The sequence below is a fragment of the Bos taurus genome, chromosome 18, assembly GCF_002263795.3.
Source record: "Bos taurus isolate L1 Dominette 01449 registration number 42190680 breed Hereford chromosome 18, ARS-UCD2.0, whole genome shotgun sequence".
Classification (NCBI taxonomy): Eukaryota; Metazoa; Chordata; class Mammalia; order Artiodactyla; family Bovidae; genus Bos; species Bos taurus.
In genome coordinates, this window is record NC_037345.1 from 14,961,243 (window position 1) to 14,966,325 (window position 5,083).

The 5,083-nt window shown below is 40.9% G+C and overlaps 1 pseudogene; it reads right to left on the bottom strand.

Moving 5' to 3' along the window:
• Positions 1-3,972: 3,972 nt before the first annotated feature.
• Positions 3,973-4,140, bottom strand: LOC112442395 (small ribosomal subunit protein uS14-like; annotated as a pseudogene).
• Between the last annotated feature and the right edge of the window lie 943 nt (positions 4,141-5,083).

The window sequence follows — 5,083 nt, forward strand, 5'->3', positions numbered from 1 at the left end:
CTTTTTTTTTTTTTTTTAATTAATTTTATTTTATTTTTAAACTTTACATAATTGTATTAGTTTTGCCAAACATCAAAATGAATCCACCACAGGTATACATGTGTTCCCCATCCTGAACCCTCCTCCCTCCTCCCTCCCCATACCATCCCTCTGGGTCGTCCCAGTGCACTAGCCCCAAGCATCCAGTATCGTGCATCGAACCTGGACTGGTAACTCGTTTCTTACATGATATTTTACATGTTACAATGTCATTCTCCCAAATCTTCCCACCCTCTCCCTCTCCCACAGAGTCCATAAGACTGTTCTATACATCAGTGTCTCTTTTGCTGTCTCGTACACAGGGTTATTGTTACCATCTTTCTAAATTCCATATATATGCGTTAGAATACTGTATTTATGTTTTTCCTTCTGGCTTACTTCACTCTGTATAATAGGCTCCAGTTTCATCCACCTCATTAGAACTGATTCAAATGTATTCTTTTTAATGGCTGAGTAATACTCCATTGTGTATATGTACCACAGCTTTCTTATCCATTCATCTGCTGATGGACATCTAGGTTGCTTCCATGTCTTGGCTATTATAAACAATGCTGCGATGAACATTGGGGTACACGTGTCTCTTTCCCTTCTGGTTTCCTCAGTGTGTATGCCCAGCAGTGGGGTTGCTGGATCATAAGGCAGTTCTACTTCCAGTTTTTTAAGGAATCTCCACACTGTTCTCCATAGTGGCTGTACTAGTTTGCATTCCCACCAACAGTGTAAGAGGGTTCCCTTTTCTCCACACCCTCTCCAGCATTTATTATTTGTAGACTTTTGGATTGCAGCCATTCTGACTGGTGTGAAATGGTACCTCATAGTGGTTTTGATTTGCATTTCTCTGATAATGAGTGATGTTGAGCATCTTTTCATGTGTTTGTTAGCCATCTGTATGTCTTTTTTGGAGAAATGTCTATTTAGTTCTTTGGCCCATTTTTTGATTGGGTCGTTTATTTTTCTGGAGTTGAGCTGTAGGAGTTGCTTGTATATTTTTGAGATTAGTTGTTTGTCGGTTGCTTCATTTGCTATTATTTTCTCCCATTCTGAAGGCTGTCTGCCACTTCTTCTTAATACTGTCTGCTTCTGTTAGGTCCATACCATTTCTGTCCTTTATTGAGCCGATCTTTGCATAAAATGTCCCCTTGGTATCTCTAATTTTCTTGAAGACATCTCTAGTCTTTCCCATTCTGTTGTTTTCCTCTATTTCTTTGCATTGATCACTGAGGAAGGCTTTCTTATCTCTTCTTGCTATTCTTTGGAACTCTGCATTCAGATGCTTATATCTTTCCTTTTCTCCTTTGCTTTTTGCTTCTCTTCTTTTCACAGCTATTTGTAAGGCCTCCCCAGACAGCCATTTTGTTATTTTGCATTTCTTTTCCATGGGGATGGTCTTGATTCCTGTCTCCTGTACAATGTCACGAACCTCAGTCCATAGTTCATCAGGCACTCTATCTATCAGATCTAGGCCCTTAAATCTATTTCTCACTTCCACTGTATAATCATAAGGGATTTGATTTAGGTCATATCTGAATGGTCTAGTGGTTTTCCCTACTTTCTTCAATTTAAGTCTGAATTTCGTAACAAGGAGTTCATGATCTGAGCCACAGTCAGCTCCTGGTCTTGTTTTTGCTGACTGTATAGAGCTTCTCCATCTTTAGCTGCAAAGAATATAATCAATCTGATTTCGGTGTTGACCATCTGGTGATGTCCGTGTGTAGAGTCTTCTCTTGTGTTGTTGGAAGAGGGTGTTTGCTATGACCAGTGCATTTTCTTGGCAAAACTCTATTAGTCTTTGCCCTGCTTCATTCGAATAATCTGTTAATCATTGAGATGTGGTGGTGGTTTAGTCACTAAGTCGTGTCCAACTCTTGCAACCCAGTGGACTGTAGCCCACCAGGCTCCTCTGCCCATGGGATTTTCCAGGCAAGAATACTGGAATGTGTTGCCATTTCCTTCTCCAGGGGATCTTCCAGACCCAGGAATTGAACCAGGGTCTCCTGCATCACAGGCAGATTCCTGCTTTGCAGGCAGATTCTTTACCAACTGAGCTACAAGGGAAGCCCCTAATCATTGAGATAGGGAATCAGATTCATCACTGTGTCCTACTGTGTGCACATTTGTTGACACCTTCTGATCTTTACATGCTATCTTGTTCACTATTTGTTCACAAGATTAGTGAAGAGGAAGCTAAGGAAGAGATCTGATCATCTGTTAATTATTCCTCATTTTTATTTCTTTGGTCTATGGAAAGAACCAACATGTTAAGCTAAGCACTGTGTGATCGAAAGATTTGAAAGTTGTGTTTGGCTTGAGATGAGTAGAAGATAAGGGCACCTCGTTTAAGATTAATTACAATGTAGCTTTGCTAAAGTTATTGTAAGACAAAAAGGAGTCTCCTGCAGATAGCACTTTCCTGTTAAAGAGCTCTTTCCTGCCAAAAGCTGCGTGTACCCAGAGTAAGTATCTATAAATTTTCATTGGTATCATAAGAGGATTTTTTCCTTCAAGTTTTTGCAAATGTAAATGGCTCTGTATTGAAAATCCCAGTAGAGAGATCCCTGAAATTAGAATTTCTGGCTATGCACTTCTTCAAGGTTCTCACTACAGTTTGTCAGTTCTGCAGTATTATTTATGATAGAGAAAAAGTCTGCCTATATGTGGACCTGCACAATTTAAATCTATGTTGTTCAAGTTACTTACTGTATTGACAATAAGGTCTCAACTTGTCTCTGTCGCCCTCTTTCACTCCCTATCCCACGATGTCATCCAGACTCCTGTTTTGACTATCCCCTATCCCCAGCCCCCAGTATGGCTCACTCATCTACAATCCTACAGGAAACCAGCATCTGGGGCCTTGTCACAGAGAGAAGTCCAAGATTCAAATATTGATTTTGCTTTGCGATTTGGAGACTGCTTTGATCAGCCTGCATTGTGTCAACATTTTACACTACCTGTTACCTCTGTGCTTTCCTCATTTATCCACCCAGATAAAGTAATTTCAGGAGCACTCGTTGCCATTCTGTGCACCATTTAATTTAGCTTTTTTTTTTTGAAAGATGTGTGCCTGCCTGGTCCCATCAGTGTCGTTTTTCAGAGCAGTGGTTTTGTTTCTATGGCAACTGAAAAGTCTATTGTAATCAAATAATTGAGCCCCATTAAATTGCAATCTTCTCAGCCCCACTACAGTTTGCTCTGACTTTTATGCTGTATTATGCTGCTTTTACTGGAGAAGGCAATGGCACCCCACTCCAGTACTCTTGCCTGGAAAATCCCATGGACAGAGGAGCCTGGTAGGCTGCAGTCCATGGGGTCGCTAAGAGTCAGACACGACTGAGCAACTTCACTTTCACTTTTCACTTTCATGCATTGGAGAAGGAAATGGCAACCCACTCCAGTGTTCTTGCCTAGAGAGTCCCAGGGGCGACGGGGGCTGGTGGGCTGCTGTCTATGGGGTTGCACAGAGTCAGACACGACTGAAGCAGCTTAGGAGCAGCAGCAATAGCATGCTGCTTTTCTTCTGTATTCTCAATCAGGCAGTTGCCATTCATTCCACTGTGATGGGCAGAGGCCACTCAAAATAACACTCTAGACGTCTAGAATAGGCATTAAAAAAGATGATATGCCCCTCAAAAGCCAAAGTCAAAAATGTATATGTGCAATTGCCCTTTTAAAAGAGCAAAAATCAAATATTTGTCTTAACAACATTCTCGTGTCATAATTGACTTTAATTTACATATTTGACTCTAAGTTGGATTAGGCCTTTCTCATCCCACAATAATAATACTAATAAGCTACCATATATTGAATACATACTATGTGCCAGGCCACATGCTAAGTCTTCTTTAAAAGTTTTTAAATTTTCATTTTATATACAAAGAGCTAGCATTGTTTCTGCATAAGGCAGATGTCTTGAATGACCCATTTAAGGAAGTTCATTTAGCCCAACTTAATGAAGCTGGTGTCCTTCAAGGACTGCCGTGAACACTGGCTGCACATATCGAGGCTGTATTTCTGGATTAGACCGTGCTAATTTGAGACCCATCAAGAGCGAAAACCCTGGCCACATTTTCTCGCCCGGCTCTAGTAGAGCTGCTGGTGGCCCATGTTCTACTAGGCTTCAACAAGGCAAAAGTGCTAAGTGTTTTTTTAAATTTTTAGTTGTTATTCAATGAACTACAAGCTTTCAAATTTTAAGTGTGGTGCACTTTCAGGCAAGGAAGCAGAGAGGACATGAGGTCTCACAGAGAAATTGGACAGAGGGTTTTGGGCTTTCGAGGGCTATTGGTTACAGGCTATTTTCCAGGGGCAGATGCTGACACACACAGAGGGAGAGCAGGTAGTTTATTTAGGATAGATCTGGTGTTTCTTGGAAAACAGATCCTAAGAATGAAGAGACAGAGAGAAGTCTGTCCCTCTCCACTCATCTGCTCAATATCCTCTCTAAAGAAATCCCAGCTTCTTCCTTGGAAATGAGCTCTGACTGCCTGATTAAGGATGCCAAAGAAAGCAGCATAATATAGTAAAAAAAAAGTCAGAGCAAGAAAAGCAGTTAGTGAATTAATGTCCTGATTTCCTTTTGGGGAATGATCTTTCCTCCACTGTGTGGTGTCTTGGTGGGACAGTAAATCAAGGATCCTACCCCTCACTATAGAAAGCAAAGTGACCAAGACTGGCCCAGCTGGGAGAGGTTATGTGGCCTAAGTGTGGCTTGGTCAACAGGTCCAGAAGTCCCTCCACAAACGTCCTTTTGCTTAATTTAGCCAGAGTTGGTTTTTGTTGTTTGCAGCCAAAGAAACTAAGGTAAGGACCTTAGAGAAATAGAGGAGCACAGCTTAGAAGGACATAAGTCCATGAGAGAAGAGGGTTCAAAGGCAGATTTTAACCATTCGAGGTATGCCAAGGCCCACCCTGGGAATGAAGAAATAGATAGGACCACTAGCTTCTTGATTTAAATTTCTGTCTCCTAAATATTTATAAATAATTCATCTGACAAAAGACTTAAATCCAAAATATACAAGGAACAAACAACTAAATAAAAAGAATACAA